The sequence below is a fragment of the Trachypithecus francoisi genome, unplaced genomic scaffold, assembly GCF_009764315.1.
Source record: "Trachypithecus francoisi isolate TF-2019V2 unplaced genomic scaffold, Tfra_2.0 Contig01474, whole genome shotgun sequence".
In the NCBI taxonomy this organism is placed as follows: domain Eukaryota; kingdom Metazoa; phylum Chordata; class Mammalia; order Primates; family Cercopithecidae; genus Trachypithecus; species Trachypithecus francoisi.
Window position 1 is genome coordinate 21,886,084 of NW_022681435.1, and position 13,009 is coordinate 21,899,092.

General features: G+C 36.4%; 1 long non-coding RNA gene across 1 annotated transcript; it reads left to right on the forward strand.

Annotated features, from left to right (window-relative positions):
* The first annotated feature begins 762 nt into the window (after positions 1 to 762).
* Positions 763 to 12,309, forward strand: LOC117098956. The gene is made up of 3 exons (XR_004443660.1): positions 763 to 1,007; positions 1,606 to 1,732; positions 12,254 to 12,309. It is a non-coding gene; the product is annotated as an uncharacterized LOC117098956 (long non-coding RNA).
* The last annotated feature ends 700 nt before the right edge of the window (positions 12,310 to 13,009 follow it).

Here is a 13,009-nt window from a genome sequence, read left to right on the forward strand (position 1 = left end):
CTGGAGCGTGCAAGAGAGGAGATGGAACGTGTCGTCCAACAGGGCTGGCAAGGCCTGCAGGAGGAAGGCCCCGGAAGAAGGCCGCACACGGCAGTGCTTTCTTCCCCAAACCCATAACCTCACCCAAACGAAGCAGGAGTCCCCGGATTCCCGTCTCAGTGAAAGTGGTCCAAGGGAGAAACCTGGAAGTGGATGATCCTCTTCCTCTTCCGGCCTCCCCACCTCCCACATCCGGTCAGCAGCGGATTCTCTGATTCCACCCTGTTCCCAGGAGCTCTCATTTCTATCCGCGCCTCTTCACTTCTGAACTTCATAAAGGACAGGTTTGAGTGTGTGCCTTTGCCATTTCCTGCTCGAGAATTTCCAGGCCTTCTCACCCTTCTCTTTGCCTCTAGTTCTATGAGTGTCTGAGGCAATCTCTCTGCTGCCGGAGGCTTCTTTCTTTTTCTTTTTCTTTTTCTTTTTCTTTTTTTTGACGGAGTCTCGCTCTGTCTCCCAGGCCGGAGTGCAGTGGCGCGATCTCGGAGGTCTCTTTCTAACACATAGACGCACCAAGAAGGTCACGGGCTTCTGTCCCGACTCCAGGACGACCGGTTAAGCACACTTGCTTATCACCATGCTTGTTCCTGCCTCTCAGGGTAGGAAGCTGTTATTTTCATGTTTAGAGTGTAAACATCTGCATTGCACCTAAAAACGGTGGGCACAGACATAGAAGGTGAACTAGGTTTGTGTGTACGATATCATTGGTCCCAAGCAGAAAAGAGTTTTAAGGCCACTCTTGTGCATGTGGGTTTACTGGGCAGATGGCATGGTCAGATTCTTCAGAGGAAGGAAGTGAAGTAAGGGTTATATGAAGCATTTGAAATTGGAGACTAGTACATCACCGATAACCTTCAAAAGGGAACTTAGAGGAAAATGGGATGTTAGACGTCAGGTCGTCAGGTCTGGAGGGTTAGGTAGGGAAAGCATCAGGTCTGAAGTGGTCTTCCAAGCACTGGAGAGGGAAGGTAAGCAGTGGGTGACTAGCTCCATGGTAGGACAGGGTCAAGGGGGAGTTTAAAGTAATTTTATTTATGATGAAAAAATAAAGAATGATAAACCCGTAGTCTCCATGCTCTAGGCTGTAATAATCTTCTTTGTCATGATTTTTTTTTCTCCACCCTTTGTATAATACCTGCCAAGCTCTGGGGCCCCAGGTTAGCACATCACACGGGGACACTTGTTTTGACCTCGTCTAAGCCTGATATACAAACCAGGATTTTAAAGGAAAACAGCACAATTAAAAATGTCACTATTATTGCACCATGTTTTCTTTATTTAGGAGCAGGTGGAGGCTAGGACCTAAGGCAAATAAATACTTCCTTGTTGTTGTGATATGAAAGAGTGTTTTTTTAAATTAAAAAAGTTATTATGACTTAGGTCATTTCATTAAAATTGATCAGCCAGGTTTAATATAGGATTGACTGCTGTAAATTTACCTGAAAGAAAAAACAATTTGTGTAAAAAAAAATCTACAGAAGAGTCATTCAAGCAACTCTTGGAACATGCATTTTTGTACTATGTGAGTTATTCAGTGGGATAATGTTTAAATATCATGTTTCTAAGACTGGAGGCAGGTCAGTGGCGACAGGGACAGAGAGGGGCAAGTGGCTGGCTCAGCCAACTCTGATTTTTGCTGATTTTTTCACTGAAAGATGATGCCCATGTCCTCTTGCTTACCAGTATCTATCAGGTAAGGCTCTGATACATGGATGCCACATGCTGAGTGGTGTGTAATTTGAAGATAAGCAGTGTTCATTTATTTGTTAACTCTTAAAGTCCATAGCAGAGGACAATGTTGTTCTTAAAGCAAACACGGTGGTGTAGCATGACAGCAAGTCTGTTTTCCTCGTACATGTGAGAAATAGATTCCTGCAGATATTACTAAATTTAGAAATTGTAAATAAATGCAAAGAGCCAATGTAATAGTTATTATTATTATTTTTTTTTTTTTTTTTTTTTTTTTGAGACGGAGTCTCGCTTTGTAGGCTCTGTGGCCGGGCTGGAGTGCAGTGGCCGGATCTCAGCTCACTGCAAGCTCCGCCTCCCGGGTTTACGCCATTCTCCTGCCTCAGCCTCCTGAGTAGCTGGGACTACAGGCGCCCGCCACCTCGCCGGGCTAGATTTTTGTATTTTTTTAGTAGAGACGGGGTTTCACCGTGTTAGCCAGGATGGTCTCGATCTCCTGACCTCATGATCCGCCCGTCTTGGCCTCCCAAAGTGCTGGGATTACAGGCTTGAGCCACCGCGCCCGGCCTGTAATAGTTATTATTTGAATTTTAGCTTTCATCTAAAGACTATTTAGTGTTCATTTCTATTTTTCAATCTAGATCTGTTTCTCATTCCTGACATTTACTTTTATTGGGGGCTCATAGTATAAAGAGAGAACCTGAGAAAAAGGAACCTGTATCTTGTACAGAGAGTTTCAATGTGAGTTTTATAGCTTAAAGGATATTTCCTAATATATTAATTTATCACAAACTCTTCTATTTCCCCATGCATACTCCTGTAATATTTATTCTCTCATATGACAAGAGGCTTCAAGGGGCTGTGGTGACATGAGTTATATAGAAATAATTTGTTAAAAGCTATTACAACCTTCATTTTTTTGTGTTCTAATGACATCAATGTTGAGTTGGTAATTATTTTTATACCATTCTAAGTTTCTCTATTTGAGGTTTGAGTTTCTTAACATTCTTAACTTGTTCTTTTCAGATATTCATCAAGAAAACCAAGCCATGGGGATTTCTGATTAGCTAAAATAAATTTTGAGGGTGAATCTTTTTTCATTAATGCAAATAAAAACTTTGGAGTGTAAATAGAGCCTGTAACTTTGAAAACTGCTAACAGATAAGCCCCATAAGGTGGAGACCATTCCTTCTCTATTACATTTCCCAGTGGTGAGCAAACATTTATTACAACATTGAAGTAATCGTATCTCTTTCCATGGGCAAAGATGTCTCTGTGTCATTTCATATGCATTTATTTTATTCTAATAGTGTTGAACGAATCTAAATTTGATTTTTAAACTATACACATTAATATATATTTATGCACATAATATATATTAAATTATATAGAAATGAAAACATATCTATAATACATAAGTTAATATGTTTAACGCATATACCATTTAATTATAGGTGTGTGTTTATGCATTTATATAATATACATTTTTCAAAGAACTGGATGAGAAAGTCACCCAGAAAATTAAATAGAATTTTGAAATTGATTAGGTGACAAGGCGTGCTTTTGAGTTTTATGGGCATTTTTCTCCAACATTATGTAATTACTAAGAGATTGTCTCTCTTGAACTTAATATTCATGTTAAGTGAATAGCCAAGTGTTGGACCTGATCTGCTCCCCTTAGCTCATCCATTAGCTAGCTAACTGAACTTTAAAAAAATAAAGTTATGGTCAATAAACCGTTCATGAGCCAACTGCAGCAGCCACTACTGGCTGCCAGCTCCACATCCATGCCTTCCCTTCCTTTCTTCTGTGTACAGCCTCCCAATTCTGTGGCCATGTCTGTGCTTCTCCATGAGTTTCAGGGGCAGCTCATCCACATCCTTTTGCAGCTGCTGCGGTGAATCCTGACTAGGCTACACCAATCGTGGGACACCTGGTACCTTTCTTAGTCTTGATTTAGAGATGGTCATGCCATTTGGGTCTAGCTAGTGGAACTTCTCTCTGATAGTGGGTTGAAGAAGAGTTTCCTTGCTCCCAAGTTCATAAAATAGAATAGAATTGCTTTCTTTTCCTGGATGCTATCTTGTTCACATGTGACTCAACTGCTCTGGCCATCAGGGTGAGCCTGGGGCAAAGCAGGCCTGCCGAGCACTGCAGAGCAGGGAGATGAAGGAAACCCAAGCCCTTCAGTTCCCCACCGTGCTGCCCCATCAGCCGGCACTGCAGACCCTTGAAGCCTCTTGCCATATAAGAAAGTAAATTACTTTTCTGTTTAAGCCAACTTGTGTTAGCCTTTTCTTTCATGAAGCTGAAGATATCCATATTGACACATTATTGGCTTAAGTTGATCGCAGGCAAGGATAGAAAGATGGTGCCCAGTTGGGGCTACTACTGTTTAGCATTTACTAGGATGAAAAAAAATGCTCATTACTTTTGCTGATGCAGGCACTCTCCAAGGAAAACGAACACCCTGAACAAACTTATAAATCATAATGATCTGGAGTTGGGGATTAAAACAACTATAAGATGGAAAACTGTAGTAAAATATCTATGGCCGCATCTACTCAGACCTAGCCTAAGACTACGAAGTGAATGTGAATTCGTAATAGTTATGACTTCTGATGTGTTGGGTGTGGTGATAGGTTCTTATAACTCAGGAGAGGCAAGATGCAGTGAGTAAGCTCACCAAGCTTCCACAGCAAATCAGAAACAGAGCTGAGATTCATACCCAGGAAGTGGATTCTGGAGCTTGTGCTACTAGAGCCTGTGCTTCTAGAAGCAACTTCCTATCTAACTCAAGAGGCCTACAACACTGGAGGTCAAGGAACGTTGTGGTGCTATGTTCACAGGCCATGGAAGAAGCACTGGGTATCCGTGTTTACGTGAAGTCATTTGCATAACATTCAGGCATCCCTTTCTGAGAAGCTTTGAAATGTGTCCAAAAGAACACAATGAAATGAATTTGAAAAGACTGGAATATTAGAGATTACTTTTTATATATTAAAAAAGACTTTTTAAAGATACAAAGAATTAAAATTATTTAGATTGAAAGAGATATATTTTGAGTTCTCAAGAATTTAAAGTTTTGTTGCCAGAAAAATAGTGATCAATTATTCTCTATAAGATAAATACCTTTTATTTTCAAAAAATCTTCCAGTTTACCAGACACAGATTCTTTATGTAATCGTTTTTGTTCCCCAGGAATCAGACTATGATTTTATTCTTGCTCACATTTTTTTTTTCATTTTTTTCTGTTCTATCTTTGGTAACAGTGTTATTTATCTCATATTTCCTTGTCGTGACATCTTTACTTTAATGTTAATATACACATATGCATATTTTAAAACATAAGTAAAAACACTTTTATTATGAAACTACTGGAAGTTAATTGTAGAAAAACTAGAAAATAATAAAGAAAAAATGTAAAGTCATTTAAGTCCAAAGGTAATCACTGCTGATACTTTATTCTGCTTCAAAAATATAGGCCTGTGAAGATTTCAGTATTACAAAGATGAACTAATGCTGTATGGAACGTTGTGCAATTTGCTTTTTTACTAACTAAATCTTTTTTTTTTTAACACTTTAAGTTCTAGGGTATATGTGAACAACGTGCAGGTTTGTTACATATGTATACATGCGCCCATTAACTCGTCATTTACATTAGGTATATCTCCTAGTGCTATCCCTCCCCGCTGCCTCCCCACAATAGGACCTGGTGTGTGATGTTCCCCTTCCTGTGTCCAAGTGATCTCATTGACTAAATCTTGAAAATCTTTTATGATGTACTTCTCATGAACAGGATGTGCATCATTTCTTTTATTTGATCCTTTAATATTGGAAATTTACTTGTTACTAATTTTCAGTTTTACTAAGAGCTTTGAGTATAAAATTCTGGTGACCAAATCTTTGGCACATTTTAAATTAACTCCTGGGTACAAATCATTCAAAGGGAAATTATAAGGTCAAACTGAATGCATGTTTTAAAAACTTTTCATAATCACCTGCTTGTAGACCATTTTTGTTTCACCTTTTTGAATTGTCAGTTGCTGCCTTTTCTTCACTTTTAAAACTGAAGAATTTGTTTTTGTATTAATTTATAACATATTTACATATTATGTCTGTTAAGTTTTTGTCCTACATAAAAATATTTTGCTCATTTTCTCTCTTGATAATGAATTTTGTTCACTGTGTCTTTTGATATAGTCAAGTCTCTTAGGCATTTCTTTAATAATTTTATTCTTTACCTTTTGCCTATAAGAGTTTCCCAATTTTAAGTTTCTTTATATATAAATGTATATTTTCAATATTTTTGTGGTTTGATTTCCTGGTAATTTTCTAATTGATTATTTTATAATTGTTGGTATTGTTTTATTGATATTAATACTTTTAGGTGATTTCGGTTGACTCTTCATTTCTTAGGCTGTTATATCATCAGGAAATAATAATTCTGCCTTTCTTCAATTCTTTATTTTTCCTTTTCATGTCTTATTACATTATTAGACAATCAAACATACAGTATAACATAATGGTGATAAAACAGGCATTATGAACTTATTCATAACTTTAATAAAATTCTTATGATGTTGCTTCATACAATAGCATATTATCTGTTGATCTGAAATGGCTTTGTTATGTAAAAGAAGCATCAGTGCATCCCAAATTTAGGGATGTTAAATTTTATGCAGCAGTTTTTGGTCATTTATCATGGTAAAATAGTTTACCCTTTTCACTTATTAATACAATGATCAATGTGGGGGGATTTTCTGATTATAAAGCACTCCTGAATGTCTGGAATAAATTCTATGAATAGTCTGCTGAACTTGGCTGGCAGTGCTCTGTCTGTCTTGATAAGTGATATTAGCCTGTAATTTTTTGTATTTGCTTTAATTCCCTGTAATCTATTTTTCCATATGTTTAGTGATTCTGGAATATTTTCTATATCAAGTGTGGAAGCTGTTTATTGAAAGTGTGAAAGATATTGCCAGTTTAATAACTGGGGCTTTCTATCTCTATTGGAAAATACTTTTCTTTCTTTGAAAACTTTAGGCCAGAGCTAAGCCTACTATATCACTTTTAGTCTCTTTTGGTAATTAATGTTTAACCAATAAATTTAATTCCCACAGAATTATATATGTTATGTTCTTTTTTATTAATCTCACCAATGCCTATTTTTATGTCTTCTTAATCCTAATTCTGTGTGAATTTGAAAGCTTTTTATTTCTTGATTATACATGAAGAAAAATGATTTTGTTAATATCTTAAGACTCAATATTTTTATTAATAAGCTATTATTCAATTTAAAATTATTTTTATTAAATTTATATGTCTTCCCTTATGATGCCAGGTTTATTTTGTTTTCCTTCAGCTTCTTGATTTGACTATTTAGTTGTCCATATGTATGTAATTTTGTTTATAAATGAAAGTTTTTAATATTTTTAATGAGTTTTGAGGATAGTGTTATCCATTTTCAGCAATATATCATCCTTATTAATTTCTACACTTTCTATAATTATAGTTTGAATTCTTTTTCATTCAGTTATGTGGGAGAATGGTGTTTTCCTGACTTAAATCTACTGCTTTTGGGGCATTCATCAAACATTTTGTGGCATAATACATGGTATTCATAAATATTTAAATGAGACTGTACAGAGATTGAAATAAATAGGAATATCTTGGTTCAACCTTATTGGTTGTATTATTTTATTCTTCTATATAATGAAATGGTGATAATTCACCTTTTTTTCCTTCCCACTCTCCCTTCTTCCTCCCTCCCTCTCGTATTTCCTTTCTTCCTTTTTCACTGTTTATTTGCTTCGTTTTATTGTTCAACACATAATAGTTGACTCTCTGTTTAGTGCTAGGTGTAATGAAGGCAGCAGGAAACATACTGGGAAACAGGATGGGCTCTGGACACCTGCAGTCGAAGCTGACCTCTGTCAGACTGAGAGAGGCATTTACATTTCTCACTACTATTTTGTATCTTTGACAACTTCCTCATATGTCTGATGGGTTTTTGCTGTATGGGTTCATGAGTCATCACTCAGTACCCATCTTAATGGTAACATGAACGTTCCACTTTCTCTCTGCTGTGTGATGCTTCCTTCTCAGCCAAGTCTCTTTTAATCTGTACCTGTTACAACTTTTTATTTTTTATATCATAAAGTCCAACTTTCACACAGAATTTTTCCAGTCCTTCTTTATTTTTTCTCCTATTCTGAATATCCTTCTTTCTTGGCAGTCTGAAAGCCCTCTTGCATAATCATTTCCCTTGACTATGAAAGAAGTCTCTCTAGGCCTGCTGTATGTCAATGCATTGGATAGAAATTATTTTTTGTTTGCTACACTCTTGGATGTTACAAATAAATATTCAATTATTTGTTTTCAACAAATAAGTATTGAGCACCTACAATGTGCCAGGCATTAAACTAGCAATACAGCATAGACTATACAAACAAAAATTCGGCATTTACAGAGGGCAGAGTAGCAATGTTAAGTAAAATAATATTTCGTAAACAGGCACACTGCATCTTCCTTTTTCCATTTGTCCTGGCTCCATTAGTACTTTGTCAACCAAAAACTCTTCTTTTGTTAAGGCCTCTGCTCTAGAGTTTTCAGAATGAATGTTAATCATTTTGGTAAAGTTCTGAGAGTGGATTAGAAACCTGTGCTTATCTTACTATAAGGTGCATTGTTAAACGTCTTAGACAAAAATAGTCCATGCTCACTGACTGTTCTTACTTATCTCATACAAATCTCAAATCCAACATATTTTTCCCACACCATTTTATAGAAACTGTCCTGCAGAATAACATCAATGTCTACCAGATTAGGTATGTTTAAGCCTAGATCCAGGATGTATAACCCATATCCAATTATCAGTCATGTTTCTTGAAGAACACAGTGCATATCTATACCCTTCTTTAAGGTTAGTATTTAAAACAGTATGTATTGCAAGGACCTGGTGATATTAAACTGGTCATTTACTTAACTTTAAGTGTCTTTTTCATCGTCTGAATTTGAGATGTGGGTAGTAGTAGACTTTGATGCATGTTTTTTATGCTATGCTATGGGATGCTATACTAAATAAATTTAGTATAAACCAGCTGTGTCTTAATAGCAGTGCATGAGAGAAAACATATGAGATGCTTATTGGTTGGCTAGTAAAATCAGCTAGCTAAACAATGGATTCCAGCTGATCTCAAAATATAATGACTTAGGCCGGGCGCGGTGGCTCAAGCCTGTAATCCCAGCACTTTGGGAGGCCGAGACGGGCAGATCACGAGGTCAGGAGATCGAGACCATCCTGGCTAACACGGTGAAACCCCGTCTCTACTAAAAAATGCAAAAAAACTAGCCGGGCGAGGTGGCGGACGCCTGTAGTCCCAGCTACTCCGGAGGCTGAGGCAGGAGAATGGCGTAAACCCGGGAGGCGGAGCTTGTAGTGAGCCAAGATCCAGTCACTGCACTCCAGCCTGGGCGACAGAGCAAGACTACGCCTCAAAAAAAAAAAAAAAAAAAAAAAAAAAAAAAAAAAAATATATATATATATAATATATATATATATAATGACTTAAAGAATATGGATGTTCGTTTTTCTCATACACAACAATTCTAAGGTGGGAAGTTCAGGTTAATGGGAAAACTCTACCCTCTAAAGTCATTCAGGGCCCAGGCTCCTTCCTGTTTTCTGCTCTGTCATCCCTACTACCATTACCATTTTCTGTGTGGTTGAAGCTCAGTCATTACATCAGGACCCCAGCCAGTGGGAGGAGGGAAGAGAAGACACAGCTCTGAAGACTTTGTTTCTGAGTCCAGAAATGGTCTACAACCCTTGTGTTCACATTTCATTAGTGAGAACATAGTCATATTGCCACAAATAACTGCAAGAAAAGTTCAGAAATGTGATCTAGCTAAGCAATTATGTATTACGAGATGACGATTTTATTACCATTAAAAAGGAAAGGATGGATTTTAAAGGACAGCTACCAATCTTTTTTTTCCAATGACCATATACTGAAATAGCATGTTTTTAGAAATGGGAGGAAAAATATCAACTCTGTTTTTAGATAGAATTAATAGAATAAAATTATTCAGGTTTTAAAATATAATAACTTCCCAGTCTTCTTCACAGATTATGCTTCTACAAAATTATATTATTTAAATTTTGGTGCTCTATTTTTTTTTTTTTTTTGAGACGGAGTCTAGCTCTGTCACCCAGGCTAGAGTGCTGTGGCCGGATCTCATCACTGCAAGCTCCGCCTCCCGGGTTCACGCCATTCTCCTGCCTCAGCCTCCTGTGTAGCTGGGACTACAGGCCCCGCCACGTTGTCCGGCTAGTTTTTTTTTTTTTTGTATTTTTTAGTAGAGACGGGGTTTCACCGTGTTAGCCAGGATGGTCTCGATCTCCTGACCTCGTGATCCGCCCGTCTCGGCCTCCCAAAGTGCTGGGATTACAGGCTTGAGCCACGGCGCCCGGCCTGGTGCTCTATTTTAAAAGATGCAGAGATTATCCAGGGTAGTGCAAGCAAAATTATTTACTATTTAAAAATGATGTATTAGCAAAATCAGTTGAAGAGGGCATATAGCCTCGAAGAAAATAAGACTAAGGGGAAGCATTGTTACTGTCTTAATTTTGTGAAATCTATCATATAGCAGAGGAAGCAAGTTAGAAAATTTGCTGTAATGATTGAAAAGTTGGCCTGATCCTTTTAAGGTCTCTTCAGGAATGATGTTTCTGTGAAAAACAGTAATTAATTCATTCAACCTATCCTTAACTAACATTTACTGAGCTTCTATTGTGGACTAAACACCTTGTTAGGTGCTAGGCATACAATGGCAGACAAGATCTAGATCCCTAAGTTCACATCTCATTACATTATGGCATCCATATTTTCAACTACATTTTCTATTTACTCCAACAATTCAATCCCTTTTATCTGAGGCCATTTCAGATTCTGTGCCTTAATGTCACCTCAGTTGACTTGGTGTTTAGTTATTTAGTTACTGGATTACCTTGGGATAGTCTGTGTATTTTAAAATGCTCTAAATCACTAATCATCAGAGAAATGCAAATTAAAACCACAAGGATTATCACCTCACACCTGTTAGAATGGCTGTTATCAAAAAGGTAAAAGATAAGTGTTGGTGAGGATGTGGAGAAAATGGAACCCATGTACATTGATGATGGTGGGAATGTAAATTATTCGAGCCATTATGGAAAACAGTATGGAGGTTTCTCAAAAATTAAAAATAGAATTACTTTATGATCCAGCAATCCCACTACTGGGTATACATCCAAAAGTATTGAAATCAGGATGTTGAAGAGATATCCACTCTTCCATGTTATTTGCAGTATGATTCGCAATAGTCAAGACGTGGAATCAATCTAAGTGTGCATCAGTGAATAAATGAATAAAGAAAATGTGGCATGTATATACAACAAAATACTATTCAGCCTTAAAAAAGTCCTGTCATTTGCCACAACATGCATACACCTAGGCGACATTATGTCAAGTGAAATAAGTCCGGCACAGAAAGACAAAAACCTCATGATTAAAAACATAGGTAAATTGCAAAAATGTTGAACTTAGAGAAACAGAGTACAATGGTGGTTACCAGAGGCTGGGGAATGGAAGTATTGGGGAGATGTTGGTCAAGGACACAAAATTTCAATTAGATAGAAGGAATAAGTTTATGAGATCTGTGTACATCATGGGGACTGTAGTTAATAACAAGATATTGTGTATTCAAAAATTTCTAAGAGAGTAGATTTTAAGTATTCTCATCACAAAAAAACTGTAAGTATGAGAGGTAATGCATATGTGAAATAGTTTTATTTAGCCATTTCACAATGTACACATATATAAAAGCACGTTGTGTACCATAAATATATACAACTTTCACTTGTCAATTAAAAAAGTAAGTAGCTGGGTGCAGTGGCTCATGCCTGTAATCTCAGCACTTTGGGAGCCCGAGGCCAGCAGATCACTTGAGGTCAGGGGTTTGAGAACAGCCTGGCCAACATGGCAAAACTCTGTCTCTACTAAAACTACAAAAATTAGATAGGTGTAGTGGTACACACTTGTAGTCCCAGCTACTTGGGAGGCTGAGGCAAGAGATTTGCCTGAACCCCAGGAGGTGGAGGTTGCAATGAGCCAAGATCACTCTACTGCACTCCAGCCTAAGTGACAGAATGAGACTTCATCTCAAAAATAAACGATAAATAAATGAATAAATAAACAAAAACAGTAAATTCCTTTTTATTAGCAAGTGGTATTCCATTGTATGAACAAACCAAGATGTAGTAATCTATTCTCCTGTTGATAGGTATTTTGATTGCTGCTAGTTTTTGGCTACTTTGAATATAACTACAGTAGAATGGATATTCTTGTTCCAGTCTTTTTGTGGATAAATATTTCATTTGTTTTGGGTACATATTTAACAATTAAATTACTGAGAGGTGCAGATCTGTGTTTATCTTTGTATAAAAATACTAAGCAAAGTGTCCATTTTATATTCCCTTCAGCAATATCTACGATAGTGGTCCACATCTTAACCAACACTTGACATTACCAATTGTTTTACTGTAACCATTCTGTTAAGTGTAGTATGGTATTTCACTATGGTTTTAGTTTTTATTTATTGGACTAATGATGTGATATTTTATTCATTTGTCCTTCATGTACTTTCTTTTGTTAAATGTCTGTTAAATCTCTTTTATTTTTATTGGGTTGTTTGTCTTTTTATAGATTTCTAAGACTTCTTTGTGTATTTTGGATGCAAGTCATTTGTCAGTTATATGCATTGCAATATTGTTTTCTAATATATGACTTAACAATTTATTGTCTTAACATCTTTTTAGAAATGAAATTTTTAGTTTTTATGATTTCCAATTTATAATTTTTTATTATTCTTGCTTTTAGTGTTAGTTCTAAGAAATGTTTGCACATTCTGAGATTGCAAGGATAGTGTCTTACAATTTTTTTAGAAGATTTCTGATTCTAGCTTTTATATTTAGGTTTATAATTCATCTAGAATTAGTTATTTTTGTGTGGAGGATCTAGAGATTAGGGTTCACTATTTTTCATATAGATATTCCAGCATATAAATGACTTTCTTTACCCCATTGAAAGGTCTAATTATCTTGCTCAAAAATAGATTGACCATGTATGTGTGAGTCTACTTTAGACTCTATTCCATTCTAGTGATCTCTTTTGTCACCATTATATCAATACTACCCTCTCTTGTTTACCCTAACATTATAGTAAATCTTAAAATCAGA